This window comes from Coregonus clupeaformis, unplaced genomic scaffold, assembly GCF_020615455.1.
Source record: "Coregonus clupeaformis isolate EN_2021a unplaced genomic scaffold, ASM2061545v1 scaf0043, whole genome shotgun sequence".
NCBI lineage: Eukaryota > Metazoa > Chordata > Actinopteri > Salmoniformes > Salmonidae > Coregonus > Coregonus clupeaformis.
In genome coordinates, this window is record NW_025533498.1 from 578,468 (window position 1) to 597,246 (window position 18,779).

Below are 18,779 nucleotides of genomic sequence, written 5' to 3' on the forward strand. Positions count from 1 at the left end.
TCACTCGCGTAGTTTACATATGGAACAAACGAATCGTGCAACTTAAATCTGAAGTTACAAGGTGTGTTGCGAGTCATTGGCCATATAGTAATTCTGTGACAAAATCCAAATTTGCTCTGACCAAATGTTTTCTAAACAATTTTGTCCACATGCCAGAGTTGGCACATGTAATTTAATTTGTCCAAAAGGACATTGGGAATGTTATTTAATAACAGAAAACATGCCACTATAAACCCAACTATATGTTGGACAGGGTTTGCCACACCCCTCCTATGACTCAATAGCAGTGATGGTATTGCACCATTTCTCACAATGCATGCTCTCTGGATGGCACGCACATGGGACGGGTTATGGGTTATAAAATTTCAGTTTGATGTTGCAACCATGGAAAAGGGGAGAAATAGATTTTGAAAATTAGAAGAGCGCTATCATTAGCTAGCTATGTTCAACACATTGCAAGTATCAGGAAAAAATGGCCTAACATTGATGACAAAGCTCCAAAAGGATGGAAATTAAGTGGGCAAGGCCTTTTGTCCAGCTATTGATATAACTTCTCCCGGTATGCGTCACTTAAACACACACATGCATGCATGTGTCACTAACACACACACAGAGGAGCATTTCACATTATTCATGTCAATGAAACACATGGATCATTAGTTCTGCACAGGCAGCTTTTAATGGCCTGTGCTTGAGTTGCACATGTGAAAAATAACTGATAAATGTTCCATTCAAAGTCATGTCTTTGTGTGACCAAAGAGAGGATGTACTGCTTCAGTACTGGTGTGGTCCTGAGCTGAGTCAGATGGTGTGTGTGTGGGTGTTTGTGTGTGTGTGTGCGCGCGCATGTGTGTAAGTGTGTGTAAGCATGTGGGTGAGGGCAGCTTCCTGTGCCTGTGCCATGGTGACTTCTAGACAGCCCTATGAGTGGGAGTCGGAGATCATCTTTGCCTTAAAATGGAAACATTTCAGCCGCACACACAGTGTTGAATGACTGCTAGAGACATTGCCTGAAGCTACAGCCATGAAATTGTCACTCTTCGCAATGTAACTTGGCAGCACTAAATATCCCTAAATATTCTCTGGGAGCATTTCTCCCCCTGCCTGCCTGCTGCCTCAGTCTCCCTACATTAACTCTGACCTCTGTGAGTCACAGTTTGATGTTGATTGAATCACCCTCTGCATCAACACTCACATGGAAGGGTTATGAAACACTATCATTTGTGTTGGGAACATAGCAGTCTGTGAATAGTGCAATGATAAACCAATAACTTTCTTCCTAGGTTTCTGCCTTTCTAGGGAGTTTTTCCTAGCCACCGTGCTTCTACATCTGCATTGCTTTCTGTTTGGGGTTTTAGGCTGGGTTGCTGTATAGCACTTTGTTATGTAAAAAGGGCTTTATAAATACATTTGATTGATTGATTGATCTTAGTCCAATAAATAGCAGTCTGTAAATAGTGCAGTGGCGTAGCTTGATGCTGGAGTCATGTAGACATGGCTGTCTTGGTAACCCATGATACAAAATGTCCTGGGGAACATGGACTGGAGGCAATGGGGCTGCCTGTCAAGTGGGTATTCGCTCCAGCCATGTATTTTCAAGAGATTGCTATCATAACTGATAGGGGGCCACCACTACTGGGTTTGGAGGTCATGTGCTGTCCTTCCATGTCAGTTGCATACGTGAGGGGGCTAGCTCAGAATAGGCCTAGTTTACAAAGAGGCTATAGCTTATACACTACCAGTCAAAAGTTTGGACACAGCTACTCATTCAAGGGTTTTTCTTTATTTGTAAAAAATGTTACATTGTAGAATAGTAGTGAAGACATCAAAACTATGAAATAACACATATGGAATCATGTAGTAACCAGAAAAGTGTTAAACAAATCAAAATATATTTTATATTTGAGATTCTTCAAATAGCCACCCTTTGCCTTGATGACAGCTTTGCACATTCTTGGCATTCTCTCAACCAGCTTCATGAGGTAGTCACCTGGAATGCATTTCAATTAACAGGTGTGCCTTCTTAAAAGTTAGTTTGTGGAATTTCTTTCCTTCTTAATGCGTTTGAGCCAATCAGTTGTGTTGTGACAAGGTGGGGGGGGTATACAGAAGATAGCCCTATTTGGTAAAAGACAAAGTCCATATTATGGCAGGAACATCTCAAATAAGCAAAGAGAAACGACAGTCCATCATTACTTTAAGACATGAAGGTCAGTCAATACAGAACATTTCAAGAACTTTGGACGTTTCTTCAAGTGCATTTGCAAAAACCATCAAGCACTATGATGAAACTGGCTCTCATGAGGACCGCCACAGGAAAGGAAGACCCAGAGTTACCTCTGCTGCAGAGGATAAGTTCATTAGAGTTACCAGCCTCAGAAATTGCAGCCCAAATAAATGCTTCACAGAGTTCAAGTAACAGACACATCTCAACATCAACTGTTCAGAGGGGACTGTGTGAATCAGGCCTTCATGGTCAAATTACTGCAAAGAAACCACTACTAAAGGACACCAATAACAAGAAGAGACCTGCTTGGGCCAAGAAACACGAGCAATGGACATTAGACCAGTGGAAATGTGTCCTTTGGTCTGACGAGTCCAAATTGGAGATTTATGGTTCAAACCGCTGTGTCTTTGTGAGACGCGGTGTGGGTGAACGGATGATCTCCGCATGTGTAGTTCCCACCGTAAAGCATGGAGGAGGAAGTGTTATGGTGTGGGGGTGCTTTGCTGGTGACACTGTCTGTGATTTATTTAGAATTCAAGGAACACTTAACCAGCATGGTTACCACAGCATTCTGCAGCGATATGCCATCCCATCTGGTTTGGGCTTAGTGGGACTATAATTTGTTTTTCAACAGGACAATGACCCAACACACCTCCAGGCTGTGTAAGGGCTATTTTACCAAGAAGGAGAGTGATGGAGTGCTGCATCAGATGACCTGGCCTCCACAATCCCCCGCCTCAACCCAATTGAGATGGTTTGGGATGAGTCGGACGGCAGAGTGAAGGAAAAGCAGCCAACAAGTGCTCAGCATATGTGGGAACTCCTTCAAGACTGTTGGAAAAGCATTCCAGGTGAAGCTGGTTGAGAGAATGCCAAGAGTGTACAAAGCTGTCATCAAGGCAAAGGATGGCTACTTTGAAGAATCTCAAATATGAAATATATTTTGATTTGTTTAACACTGTTTTGGTTATTACATGATTCCATATGTGTTATTTCATAGTTTTGATGTCTTCACTATTATTCTACAAAGTAAAAATAAAGAAAAATCCTTGAATGAGTAGGTGTGTCCAAAATTTTGACTGGTACTGGTATGTCTGTAGGTAATTGGATTAGCAGTGCTTCTAGGGGTTTCAATGGCTCCTTTGGAGTTTGGCCCTTCAACTATCAGACCACAGAACGCAGTACAGTGAAGTTCCTGGCATTAATAACAGACAGACGCTTCCAGAAATCTGGTCTGTTCCCACTGCTGTAATTGTGATTCAGTCAGTGGAAAGAAAAGGGAAAGTTTGGGGTATTGCATCAGCATGCTGCTTTTGTGGTGGATGGTTCTCTGTTAGGGAAAACATCATCAGGACTTCTTAACTGCGGCCAGGAAGATAAATAACAGCAGAGCCAACCATACTTGGCCTGGCCTCGCTCTGGCACGGCCACAGCATTGCAGGAGATTACGAAAGCAGAAATTCCATTGTAGCGACAGGTCCTTTTTGCATAAACAAGTTAGACAGTGGTGTTCTTCTCAGGCAGACGGTACCTGCTGTTCTGACTGTGCTCCTGTTTTCAGGCTCCCCAAGGACATTTGACAAAGCTTCTATTTTAGTTATAGCCCATTTATCTTAAAGACAATTCAATAATTGGAAAGACAGATCCAAAGAATACAGAGAAAGATCCAAAGAAAACAGAGAAAGATCCAAAGAAAAAGGAAAAGCCTAATTTATCTAATTAAATTAACAGAACGGTTAAAATGAAGCTTCATATTTTGATTCACTTCTTCACTTAACCTGATGATGCCATCTGGTTTGCTCTTTTATTAATCACATTAAAGATTTGTCATTTGAAGCAGGAGCAACAAAGTACCTGTCACCTTCCTCTAGCCTTTCAATTAGCTGGGTTCTGTTAATGTATGCCTCTTTCTAGATTGAATTATAAGAGTCTACACTCTGCTGCTGCTGTCCCTTATGGTCTTTCCTGAGGCTGCCCTGCCTCTCTGCGTGATCTCTGTGATCTCTTCATCCAATGCTTTTTTTGTATTGGGACCTATCATGACCCATTCAGCCCTGTTCACTGCAACTACCCGTGCTCTAACAGACCTCCACCTCATTAGACACTGAGATCTAATCTCTTTACAGATCAAAAGTCGTAGGTGTCGGGTTACATTATGACTGTCCTTTAACACTTCTTACTGCTGGCTGTGGTACAGTGGAGCAGCTCCACAACACATAGCAGGGCCGTGGGTGTATTGCATAGGGAGGCACAGTTTGTGTATTGCAGTTTGTTTCTAATGGCTCATTAATGTCTAATCAGGAAAGAGGGGCCCTGCCCTTTGAGGAAGCGGTAAATCCCCAAGGCCTTCCCCCTCCCCCACCACCGGTCCTTATTGATTTATTTATTCTAGCTCAGTGACGAGAGAGTTGTGATTTCAGTCCTTTGTACCTACATTTTACATTTAAGTCATTTAGCAGGCGCTCTTATCCAGAGCAATTTACAGTTAGTTAGTGCATACATTATTTTTTTCATACCCCCTGTGGGAATCGAACCCACAACCCTGGCGTTGCAAACGCCATGCTCTATCAACTGAGCTACATCCCTGACCATACCTACTGTATTACCTGCACATTACCTTTAATGGCTGTTCAAACCATTTCTAAAGAGTGACACATCCTAAATGCTGTTGTGCAAACAACAGTCTCAAGTCAAAGACTATACAGTTTTAAATAGATTCCATGACCTTACACAACCCATGTTTATACAGTACCAGTCAAAAGTTTGGACACACCTACTCATTCAAGGGTTTTTCTTTATTTTTACTATTTTCTACATTGTAGAATAATAGTGAAGACATCAAAACTACGAAATAACACATGGAATCATGTAATAACCAAAAAAGTGTTAAACAAATCAAAATACATTTTATATTTTATATTCTTCAAAGTAGCCACCCTTTGCCTTGATGACAGCTTTGCACACTCTTGGCATTCTCTCAACCAGCTTCATGAGGAATGCTTTTCCAATGGTCTTGAAGGAGTTCCCACATATGCTGAGCACTTGTTGGCTGCTTTTCCTTCACTCTGCGGTCCAACTCATCCCAAACCATCTCAATTGGGTTGAGGTCGGGGGATTGTGGAGGCCAGGTCATCTGATGCAGCACACCATCACTCTCCTTCTTGGTCAAATAGCCCTTACACAGCCTGGAGGTGTATTTTGGGTCATTGTCCTGTTGAAAAACAAATGATAGTCCCACTAAGCCCAAACCAGATGGGATGACGTATCGCTGCAGTGTGCCTTGAATTCTAAATAAATCACTGACAGTGTCACCAGCAAAGCACCCCCACACCATCACACCTCCTCCTCCATGCTTCACGGTGGGAACCACACATGCGGAGATCATCCGTTCACCTACTCTGCATCTCACAAAGACACGGCGGTTGGAACCAAAAATCTTAAATTAGGACTCATCAGACCAAAGGACAGATTTCCACCAGTCTAATATCCATTGCTCGTGTTTCTTGGCCCAAGCAAGTCTCTTCTTATTATTGGTGTCCTTTAGTAGTGGTTTATTTGTAGCAATTCAACCATGAAGGCCTGATTCATGCAGTCTCCTCTGAACAGTTGATGTTGAGATGTGTCTGTTACTTGAACTCTGTGAAGCATTTATTTGGACTGCAATTTGAGGTGCAGTTAACTCTTATGAACTTATCCTCTGCAGCAGAGGTAACTCTGGGTCTTCCTTTCCTGTGGTGGTCCTCATGAGAGCCAGTTTCATAATTTTTTTAATTTTTAATTTTACCTTTATTTAACTAGGCAAGTCAGTTAAGAATAAATTCTTATTTACAATGACGGCCTACACTGGCCAAACCCGGACGATGCTGGGCCAATTGTGCGCCGCCCTATGGGACTCCCAATCACGGCCAGTTGTCATATGGCCGGTTGTTATAATAGCCCTTGATGGTTTTTGCGACTGCACTTGAAGAAACTATCAAAGTTCTTGAAATGTTCCGTATTGACTGACCTTCATGTCTTAAAGTAATGATGGACTGTCGTTTCTCTTTGCTTATTTGAGATGTTCTTGCCATAATATGGACTTGGTCTTTTACCAAATAGGTCTATCTTCTGTATACCACCCCTACCTTGTCACAACACAACTGATTGGCTCAAACGCATTAAGAAGGAAAGAAATTCCACAAATTAACTTTTAACAAGGCACACCTGTTAATTGAAATGCATTCCAGGTGACTACCTCATGAAGCTGGTATTTCTTTAATATATTTTTTATTTTATTTAACCTTTATTAATGAAGCTGGTTGAGAGAATACAAAGAGTGTGCAAAGCTGTCATCAAGGCAAAGGGTGGCTACTTTGAAGAATCTCAAATATAACATATATTTTCATTTGTTTCACTTTTTTTGGGTTACTACATGATTCCATATGTGTTATTTCATAGTTTTGATGTCTTCACTATTATTCTACAGTGTAGAAAATAGTACAAATAAAGAAAAGCACTTGAATGAGTAGGTGTGTCCAAACTTTTGACTGGTACTGTATATTGTCCCCTAAACAAATTGTCAGAGACATTTGATCGTTTTAAACCTACGCCCTCATGTAGTTTAGTTTTAGCTAACAGCTGGTCTGGGTATTGACCGAATTGAATGCTTTTGTCTGGTGGGAGCTTAGTGTCTGCTAACACTTGTAGGAAGGAGAAAGGCTTAAGGGCACTGCTGCCTCTGGCTAATCCACAATCCATTATATACTGCAGTGTGCTGCTTCCTGTGAAGCTACTAGGTCAGTCACACCAATGTCAAACACCAGTCAGTGCTAGCAACCAGAGCCTCTGCTAACAGCCATCCATTGTCTGGACTGTGTTTCACTAGATGTGGTCATGTTTCTCTTGACCTGTTCTTTTTGAAAAGGGTAACATCTAGGCAATGCTAGTGCACTCTACTCTCTGGAGCAATCCTCTGAAAGGATCAGGTTGGTTGGAGGTTTGACATGTGGCGTAGTCGGATGCTGTGTGTGTGTGTGTGTAAAGGGGAAAGGACCCCTTTATAGACCAGGGCTTCCCAGTGCCTACTGGTCCAGTTGCTTAGATTCTCCATCCCTCCAGTGTCTTCTGGAATTTCCTGCGAAGCCTAGAAGCCTGCCTCAACACTCAACACTCTGCCTCTATGTAGCCTGTGAATATCAATATGGGGGAAACAGAAGAAGGTCAAGTGGAGAGGTTTTCACAGTTTTAATGATTTTAGCTACAGGTGGTGTGAGGTGGTGTAGCATAGCTTAACTTAAAGGATTGCGAAAGCACTCCATAGAGTGTTTACTACATAATGAAATATTGAAGAAATGATATTGAATATTGAAGAAATGATGACAAGAGGAACACCTACGTGAGAATGCTATTCATTGACTACAGCTCAGCATTCAACACCATAGTGCCCTCAAAGCTCATCACTAAGCTAAGGATCCTGGGACTAAACACCTCCCTCTGCAACTGGATCCTGGACTTCCTGACGGGCCGCCCCCAGGTGGTAAGGGTAGGTAACAACACATCTGCCACACTGATCCTCAACACGTGGGGCCCCTCAGGGGTGCGTGCTCAGTCCCCTCCTGTACTCCCTGTTCACCCATGACTGCATGGCCAGGCACGACTCCAACACCATCATTAAGTTTGCCAACGACACAACAGTGGTAGGCCTGATCACCGACAACGATGAGATAGCCTATAGGGAGGAGGTCAGAGACCTGGCCGTGTGGTGCCAGGATAACAACCTCTCCCTCAACGTGACCAAGACAAAGGAGATGATTGTGGACTACAGGAAAAAAAAGAGGACTGAGCACGCCCCCATTCTCATCGACGGGGCTGTTGTGGAACAGGTTGAGAGCTTCAAGTTCCTTGGTGTCCACATCACCAACGAACTATCATGGTCCAAACACACCAAGACAGTTGTGAAGAGGGCACGACAAAGCCTATTCCCCCTCAAGAGACTGAAAAGATTCGGCATGGGTCCTCAGATCCTCAAAAAATTCTACAGCTGCACCATCGAGAGCATCCTGACTGGTTGCATCACCGCCTGGTATGTCAACTGCTTGGCCTCCGACCGCAAGGCACTACAGAGGGTAGTGCGTACGGCCCAGTACATCACTGGGGCCAAGCTTCCTGCCATCCAGGACCTCTATACCAGGCGGTGTCAGAGGAAGGCCCTCAAAATTGTCAAAGACTCCAGCCACCCTAGTCATAGACTGTTCTCTCTGCTACCGCACGGCAAGCGGTACCGGAGTGCCAAGTCTAGGTCCAAAAGACTTCTCAACAGCTTCTACCCCCAAGCCATAAGACTCCTGAACAGCTAATCATGGCTACCCAGACTATTTGCACTGCCCCCCCACCCCATCTTTTTACGCTGCTGCTACTCTGTAAATTATTTATGCATAGTCACTTTAACTCTACCCACATGTACATATTACTTCAACTACCTCAACTAGCCGGTGCCCCCGCACATTGACTCTGCACCGGTACCCCCCTGTATATATAGCCTCCCTACTGTTATTTTATTTTACTTCTGCTCTTTTTTTCTCAACACTTTTTTGTTGTTGTTTTATTTTAATTTTTTATTTAAAATAAATGTACTGTTGGTTAAGGGCTGTAAGTAAGCATTTCACTGTAATGTCTGCACCTGTTGTATTCGGCGCATGTGGCCAATAAAATTTGATTTGATTTGATTTGATTGGGAGGAAAGATGTGAATGCTACTTTAAGTGGTGCATCTAATTATGGGCTTGCGGAAAAAGCCAAGCGACTTCAACTTAATCGCTCACATGGGTAGCATAGCATGACACCCAATTACCTATTAGAGGGACTTCCCTGTTCCTTCCCCTTATTTGTTTATTTCAGAGGAAATGTGAGGGATTACTTAACTCACAAACAAAGTGGAAAATGCTGAGTTGAGCGGTTCTTGTGAAATTATTTCTCAATAAGAAGTCATGTCCCTAACAATGCAATAAATATTCGGAAGTGATGACCATGAAGGAAACTGAAAGTCAGAATGGTTACGGATTGCATCAGCCCCTCCAAGCTATTGGCTAGTTTCTTGGCTTAGCTGTATTTAAGATGGGTATTTTAGCTGGGTATTTTTTGGTTAATAATGACTCACTTGCTGAGAATGGCGCTGGAGGGAATAAAGCCTGTTTTACGGGCTCCTGACCAATTGTGGTATTTTATGTATTTTTTTTGCGCTGATCTTAACTTTTTTTGTACATAAGGTTTCTGCCATCTGTGACCGAAAAGCGCTTCTGGACATCAAAACAGCTATCACTAACCTCGATTTGGACAAGGACTTCAACTTCAATGAGTCGGAGGTGAATGACATATTTTAAAATCTTTTTTACAATTTAAACTTTATTTAACTAGGCAAGTCAGTTATTTACAAATTCTTATTTACAATGACGGCCTACCAAAAGGCAAAAGGCCTCCTGCAGGGACGGGGGCTGGGATTCAAAATAAAAATATAGGACAAATTCACATCACGACAAGAGAGACACCACAACACTACATAAAGAGAGACCTAAGACAACAACATAGCATGGCAGCAACACATGACAACACAGCATGGTCGCAACACCACATGACAACAACATGATAGCAACAGGATATGGCAGTAGCACAACATGGTAGCAGCACAAAACATGGTACAAACATTATTGGGCACAGACAACAGCACAAAGGCAAGAAGGTAGAGACAACAATTTTATCCCGGACCAGGCCCAAATCTCTGACACTTGAAGAAGGAGGAGACGGCGCTATAGAGGCCGGCGTGCGGGATGCCTGAAGAGACTACGTCAGAGAGTGGATAATCCGCCTCTACCCTCCATTCTATTCGTGAACGTGCAATCACTAGAGAATAAACTGGATGAGCTCTGGGGATAAGCTCAGTTCGAGACTATCCTATCAATGTGATCTGAATAACTGTAATATCCTATGTTTCTCAGAGTTGTGGCTGAACAAGGACCTGGTAAATATAAATCGAGCAGTTTTTCCATACATCGGCAGGACAGAGCAGTGGCGTCGGGGAAGCTCAGGGGAGGGTGTGTGTGTGTCTCTTTGTTAACAACAGCTGGTGCGCAATCTCTAATATTGATGCAGTCTCGAGGTTCTGCTCGCCTGAGTTAGAATACCTCATGATAAGCTGTAAACCATACTATTTACCAAGAGAGTTTTCATCTATATTTTTCGTAGCTGTCTATTTACAACCACTAACCGATGCTGGCACTAAGACCGCACTCAACGAGCTGTATAGGGCCATAAGTAAACAAGAAAATGCTCACCCAGAGGCGACACTCCTGGTGGCTGGTGACTTTAATGCAGGAAAACTGAAATCCGTTTTACAATCTTTTTATCAGCATGTCAAAAAAAAACTCTAGATCATCTTTACTCCACACACCGAGATGCATACAAAGCTCTCATTCGCCCTCCATTTGGCAAATCTGACCATAACTCTATCCTCCTGATTCCTGCTTACAAGCAAAAATTCAAACAGGAAGTACCAGTGACATGCTCAATACGGAAGTGGTCTGATGAAGCGGCAACATCCTCTCTGCGCTAAAGGCTAGGACTGCCACTTTCAAGGAGTGGAACACAAATCCGGACGCTTATAAGAAATCCCACTATGCCCTCCAACGAACCATCAACCAGGCAAAGCGTCAATACAGGACCAAGATCGAATTCTACTACACCGGCTCTACTGACGCTCCTTGGATGTGGCAGGGCATGCGCAAACTATCACGGATAACAAAGGGAAACCCAGCCGCGAGCTGTCCAGTAACGCAAGCCTACCAGACGAGCTAAATACCTTCTATGCCCGCTTCGAGGCTAGCAACACTGAACCATGCATTAGAGCCCCAGCTGTTCCGGATGACTGTGTGATCACGCGCTCCATAGCCAATGTGAGTAAGACAGGTTAACATTCACAAGACCGCAAAGCCAGACGGATTACTAGGGTGCGTACTCAGAGCATGCGCTGGTAAGTGTCTTCACTGACATTTTCACCTCTCCCTGACCCAGTATGTAATACCTACATGTTTCAAGCAGATCACCATAGTCCCTGTGCCCAAGAACGCCAAGGTAACCTGTCTAAATGACTATCGCCCCATAGCACTCACATCTGTAGCCATGAAATGCTTTGAAAGGCTGGTCATGGCTCACATCCCAGACACCCTGGACCAACTCCAATTCGCATACCGCCCCAACAGATCCATCGATGACGCAATCTCATTTGCACTCCACACTGCCCTTTGCCACCTGGACAAAAGGAACACCTACGTAAGAATGCTGTTCATTGACTACTACTCAGCGTTCAACACCATAGTGCCCTCCAAGCTCATCACTAAGCTAAGGACCCTGGGATTAAACCCCTCCCTCTGCAACTGGATCCTGGACTTCTTGACGGGCCCCCCCCCAGGTGGTGAGGGTTGGCAACAACGCATCTGCCACGCTGACCCTCAACACGGGGGCCCCTCAGGGGTGAGTGCTTAGTCCCCTCCTGTGCTCCCTGTTCACCCACGACTGTGTGGCCGCACACAACTCCAACACCATCATTAAAGGGGAATTTCATCCTGGCTCTGCCATGGCATATAGTCATTACTATATTAACAACATTACGTTTTTATCATAAACAACGCAATTATCCAAACCACAAGCTAGAACTAGCACATATTAGTTTTACTGGTAGAATCGTGAAGTTTTGACTCCCTGTGTATTGGTATGCTCATAGTGAACCACAAAGTCCGGCATTCATAGCGAATGCTGATACCGCCCGCCTGCTAGGTAGAGGGGGCGTGGCCACAAACTTTTATATGGCCGTTGTTTACTTCGAACGACCAACACATAGTAATCTCAGAACTTCTCTAAGCAAGATTTATTTTGAAAACGTTTGTTTTTCACTGTTTGTCATCATGCCCGTGTGGTGTTCAGTGCCTGGCTGTGCTAATTACAAACAAGCGCGAAAATGAGTTATCTTTTACCATTCTACCTACTAGAGATTCATCCCGATTCTGCCAGTGGCTTGCAGATATCAAGAATGATGCGGTGACCAAAGATTATCAGAGGGATTTTGAGGCTGAACTGATGGGGAATACATTTTGACGACAGCTGAGAAGTGATGCAATACCAGCAATTTTTTTCCCTTCACAACAAAATGGAAGATTCTCAATTAGAAGTAACCTAACGTTAGCTAGCTTGCTAGCCTAGCTGGGTAAGTTAGCTAGCTAGCTAACGTAACAGTCCTGTATTGAACTCTGAAAGCCATCAGCTAAATCATATAGCTATCTTTTGGTATACACACTGTTAATCAATTTCACCTTTGCCATGGTAGTCACTGCTAGACTGGTAGCTACCTGCAGCAGAGTAAACATGTTTGTTTGTTTGTTCGTTCTATCTTTGACTGACATTAGTTAACGTAAGCTAGCTAATGTTACCAACTAAAGAATATCTCAATTTGGCAGCCATCTATTCCAGCCTTGTCTGGAAAATACTTTTTTTTACAAAAAAGAGAATTGTCAATATAGCTAACTCACTCTGTATGGTTGGTTAGTTGGTTCTCAGCCAGTCTCAGCTGGTTAGCCATCTTGCTGACACTAGTTAGCTAACAGCAAGCTGACAATATTGAAATGTCCATGTTAGGTATGCTTAGCTAGCCAGTCTAGTAGAGGTCAATAAAATTAGTGGGGTGGTTAAATTGTGTAATGTTGTTTATTTTGTTGTATGTGGTACAGAATCTGGTTCCACCGACATGCGCTTCCAACCCCTAGCTCTGCACAAGGTGAAGGTAAGTTGGCCAAAATATTTACAAACTGACGGCTAAGAGCTCAATTTACAGTAAGCATGGTATAGACATGAATTGGGTAGTGTTTGTGTTACGGGGTGTCACGATCGTTGGTTAGAGATGAGGACCAAGGCGCAGCGTTGAAGGTGAACATATCTTTTTATTACTGATCACACGATCAAAACAATAAACGATAACGTGACGTCTACAGTTTAACACAAACCGAAATGAACAAGAAACCACAAACACAAAGTGAAAGACAGACAGTTAAATATGGCTCCCAATCAGAGACACCCAGCTGACACTCGTTGCCTCTGATTGGGAGTCACTCAGCCCAACATAGAAAATCAAACATAGAATTACACACCCTGGCTCAACATAACATAGTCCCCAGAGCCAGGGCGTGACAGTACCCCCAAAGGCGCGGACTCCGGCCGCGCCAAACAACCACAACAGGGGAGGGACCGGGTGGGCACTCCGCCTCGGCGGCGGATCCGGCTCGGACATGACCCAGGCACGGGTTGTGCTGGACTGACGACGCACACCCCTGGCTTGATGCGTGGAGGAGGAACGGGCCGGACCGGGCTGACGAGCGCACCCCTGACTTGGTGCGGGGAGCAGGAATGAGCCGGACCGGGCTGACGACGCGCACCACTGACCTGGTGCGGGGAGCTTGGACGGGCCGGACCCGGGCTGGCGACGCGCACCACAGACTTGGTGCGGAGAGCAGGAACGGGCCGGACAGGGCTGACGAAACGCACCATAGACTTGGTGCGGAGAGCAGGCACGGGCCGTGCCGGACTGACGACGCACACCACTGGCTTGGTGTGGGAAGCTTGGATGGGCCGGACTGGGCTGGCGACGCGCACCACAGACTTGGTGCGGAGAGCAGGAACGGGCCGGACAGGGCTGACGAAACGCACCATAGACTTGGTGCGGAGAGCAGGCACGGGCCGTGCCGGACTGACGACGCACACCACTGGCTTGGTGCGGGAAGCTTGGATGGGCCGGACTGGGCTGGCGACGCGCACCACAGACTTGGTGCGGAGCGCAGGAATGGGCCGGGCTGGGCTGTCGACGCACACCGTAGGTTTGGTGCGGGGAGCAGGAATAGACCGGACCGTACTGGGGACACACACCACTGGCTCTACACCGGGATCTGGAACGGGCCGGACCGGACTGGCAACACACGCCAGTACCTCTCGCCGTGCCTCTACACCCTCCATCCCCTCTTCTACCAGTGGCCCCCGTAACCTGGCGGCCTCCTCTGCAACCCCGCTGGACCGCCTCCATAGCGGCCTCCTGCTGCCCCGACGTCGTGAGCCCCCCTAAAAAAATTTCTGGGGGTCTCTCCTCCCCGTCGGGCCAGGCCTCCATCATTCTCGCCAGACTCTCACCCCACTGCTCCAAACTCCAACCTCTCTCCTCTTCTCTTGGCTTGGCCCAGTCGAGACTCCTACTCAACTGCTCCCAAGTCCTTCCTCTCTCTTCTTCATGCTGCTTGGTCCTGTTATGGTGGTTTCTTCTGTCACGATCGTTGGTTAGAGATGAGGACCAAGGCGCAGCGTTGAAGGTGAACATATCTTTTTATTACTGATCACACGATCAAAACAATAAACGATAACGTGACGTCTACAGTTTAACACAAACCGAAATGAACAAGAAACCACAAACACAAAGTGAAAGACAGACAGTTAAATATGGCTCCCAATCAGAGACACCCAGCTGACACTCGTTGCCTCTGATTGGGAGTCACTCAGCCCAACATAGAAAATCAAACATAGAATTACACACCCTGGCTCAACATAACATAGTCCCCAGAGCCAGGGCGTGACACGGGGTTACATGTGGTTAGAGGTAGCCTGAGGACCACAGAGTACCTTCCAGACCATTTAGTCAATTTAGTCTACCCCTTTTCCTTTTGAACCTTTTTGTTGTTGTTGTAAAACTCAGGTTATTTGGAGTCATTCCACAGTGCCCTGCTGAAAAACACCCGAAAGTGGGGGGATTTTGAGCACACAAGCATGAGAGAGCGGACACACCTTGCGGTTATGGAGCACAACAAGATTATGGGACAGAAACCAGCAAGGGACACTGAAAGTAATAAAATCAAGACTAGAACAGTAATGACACAACCACCTCATTATTCTCTCTGCAGATTCTCAAAACACAAAGACATGTCTACAAAATTCCCCTGCAAAGGGCTACTATTGACAAGAATGATCTGTCAAAGTCAATGGGCTGGAGAGGTTTACGGACAGTACTTTGAGATGGAAAAGGGTTTTTTGGTTGTGAAGGGTTGTGCTTGGACAGTAAATGTATTGTTGTGTATGAGAGCGATTGAGGTGCCATTTCTCCTTAATCTCCCATACACAACAATTCATACTGTGTAAGAACTGTTCACACCTTCTTTAGCCCCCTAGCTCATTCACTTTGTTGACTGATCTTTCCTCTCAAAAGCAGCTCCCAATGCCCCCTCATTGTCCCTTAATAATACGCTAGCCGGTCCCATTCGGTTGATACCTTTACCAACAAAGGAAAATTGCCCTTCGGGACACAACAAGTTTAAAATGCTAAGACCACAACCATGTCTTTCCAGGAGATGTGCAATACCAGCAGATCTTCTGCAAGAGGACCAAAGGGTTGGTAGTTAAGAAGCCCTACACCACTTTCGGCAGAGTCTTATCCTGCTGGCTGATCACCGCAGACAGGACAAGCCCAGCGCCATAATCACAAAGAGTCTCAGCTTCCCCAGCCCACCAATGCCAATGTACCGAAGCCAGATAAAGGACTATGGCTGCGTTTACACAGGCAGCCCAATTCTGATATTTTTTCACAAATTGGTCTTTTGACCAATCAGATCAGTTCTGAAAAATATCTGATGTGATTAAGCAATTAGTGGAAAAAATATCAGAATTGGCCTGCCTGTGAAAACGCAGATAATTATTAGAATCAGGTCTGCTAGATTAGGGTTGGAGTGAAAACCTACAGGACGGTAGCTCTACAGGAACAGGGTTGGAAAGCCCTGATGTAGAACCACCATAAATAAATATGGATATTTTCTATCAATCTTCGACATTTTCAAATTCACAGGAGATATTTATATAAGCTGTACAGGGCTCTGTAGCATCAAACAGTGTCCGAGTGTGTCTCAGGTGTAGAGACACAGAAGTGCAGAGAACTGTAGTTACAGATTGTTACACCAGATAATGTGATTTACCCAAAGACTTTTGCCGACATCTTGTCTATTTCAAGTCTTCTCTCATTGATCGAGACAGTTGGGTGTCCACCCCAAAGTGCTGCATGTCATGATGACAGAGACCTGTCTCAATCAATGAGTGAGAAGACTTGAAATAGACACGATGGCAGCGCACATATTGTTGGATTACTTTATAGACAAGTATTTATTTTAATAACGGATCATTTTCTAAATTCAAACTGACCCCTGCAACTGGACATGGACATTTAATGAGACTCCTGTTTCCCAGAATCGAGGACATAGACGGCATCACTAACGTTGGTTGAAAATTCTCTGTGCTACACCAAACAGTATCTATCCTGTAACTCCCAGTAATGGATACCAAATCTTTGGTTAAATCACATTATCTGGTGTAACAATCTGTAGCTAAGAGAACTGGTGATCAGCAGATGATGGGAGAGGTGGTCATGATGAAATTGCCATTCCAAACATACAGTAAGTTCAGGGAATACTTGTAAAGCTGTGGGAGGAGTGTTGTCATGAACTCTATTGTACAGTTTGAACAACAGTTGAACCGTGCCAGCATAACATCAAAACATTAGGGTTGGCTAGTTGAACATGCATACATGTGCACAGGAACAGAGATTACATTTACAACAATATCTAGCCTAATAGAAAGAAATATGGCATAACCCTCAACCTTTGCACAGTGACCAGACCGTACAAATGAGCCTAGATAAGTAGCCAGACAGTATCTACCTACAGCCATGTCTATCAGGCATGCTTAGGCAAATATTTTTATAGTAAAACCAGCTACAGTTTTAGAGATTTACAACAGTAAATTGTTTTATTATTGTTTCTCCTCACCGTTTGGTAGTAAACTTTGCTAGCTAGCTTGCTGGATATGCAATACTTGTTATTTACATCTGTTTGGAATCCTATCTTGCGTCATGCATATAATTTTGTGAGATTGAAATGCATCCAAGGTCATAATCATAACCAATGTCAATCCTCGTCAATTATGTTACATAGCTAGCTAGTAAAATTATTTACCGTTGCTGATGTTACACGTTTGCTAACAAGTTACAAATGTGAGGCGTGGCGCATAACGAGTTAGCAGGTGCCAGGCTAAGTAGCTAGCCAACTCCAGTCATGTGCTAACGTTTGCTGGTAAACCTAGCTTTAGGTGGCTGGTTGTAACATTGTAGCATGCTGTTTAATAGCTAGCCATATCTACGACTAAAAAGAGAAGAGGTTTTACAATCGAGATATAAAAGATCTCCGATTGTAAAACCTCTTCTATTTCTAGTCATAGATATGGCTACCAGTAGTTGTTTAGCCAGCTAACATAGCTAGCTAAGTTAGCAAATAGAAAAATAATTTGATTTTCCCTCACTGTAACACAGTAGTATGTTAGCCAGAAATACACAATATGGTTTCAGTAAATAAACTAAAGTTAGCAAGCTAGGTGGCTTGCAGGAAATATAACATACTTAACTAGGCACCGTATTTGTCATCTGCCCTCTTGGTGCTGGCATCGATTGTAGCTGAGCTTCTAACGTAAGCTAAATCCAACTCTTTGTTTCTAATCCTCTTCGCTATATTCCGGTTGAAACATGTATGGTTGAATGTCACCATGTAGCTAATAGATGCTCCATCGTCGAATTCGTGTTGATGCCTCAGACATGATGAAAACAAGCCCAGATTCCCAGAGGGTGAAATTCCCCTTTAAGTTTGCCTACTACACGACTGTGGTAGGCCTGATCATCAACGACGATGAGACCGCCTACAGGGAGGAGGTCTGAAACCTGGCAGTGTGGTGCCAGGACAACTACCTCTCCCTCAACGTCAGCAAGACAAAGGAGCTGATCGTGGACTACAGGAAACGGAGGGCCGAGCACGCCCCCATCCACATCGATGGGCTGTAGTGGAGCAGGTCGAGAGCTCCTCGCTGTCCACATCACTTAGGAATTATAATGGTCCACACACACCAACACAGTGGCGAAGATGGCACGACAACACCTCTTCCCCCTCTGGAGGCTGAAAAGATTCGACATGGGCCCTCAGATCCTCAAAAAGTTTTACAGCTGCACCATTGAGAGCATCTTGACTGGCTGCATCACCGCTTGGTATGGAAACTCCTTGGCATCCGACCACAAGGCGCTACAGAGGGTAATGCGTACGGCCCAATATATCACTGGGGCCGAGCTCCCTGCCATCCAGGACCTCTATACCAGGCGGTGTCAGACGAAGGCCCTAAAAAATTGTCTCCAGCCACCCAAGTCATAGACTGTTCTCTCTGCTACTGCATGACAAGCGGTACCGATGCACCAAGTCTGGAACCAACAGGACCCTGAACAGCTTCTACCCCCAAGCCATAAGACTGCTAAATAGTTAGCTAAATAGTTAACCAATAGCTACCCAGACTATCTGCATTGACCCTTTTTACACTAACTATTTTGACTCATCACATACGCTGCTGTTTATGTTCAATATCTACAGTGAGGGAAAAAAGTATTTGATCCCCTGCTGATTTTGTACGTTTGCCCACTG

At 44.6% G+C, this 18,779-nt stretch overlaps 1 long non-coding RNA gene across 1 annotated transcript in view; it reads left to right on the plus strand.

Moving 5' to 3' along the window:
* The window catches only part of LOC121577783, a 38,009-nt gene that overhangs the window by 1,958 nt on the left and 17,272 nt on the right, over nucleotides 1–18,779 (plus strand). Inside the window, exon 2 of the long non-coding RNA XR_006002677.1 lies at nucleotides 9,471–9,566. This is a non-coding gene — a long non-coding RNA (uncharacterized LOC121577783). The remainder of the gene's footprint in view (nucleotides 1–9,470; nucleotides 9,567–18,779) is intronic.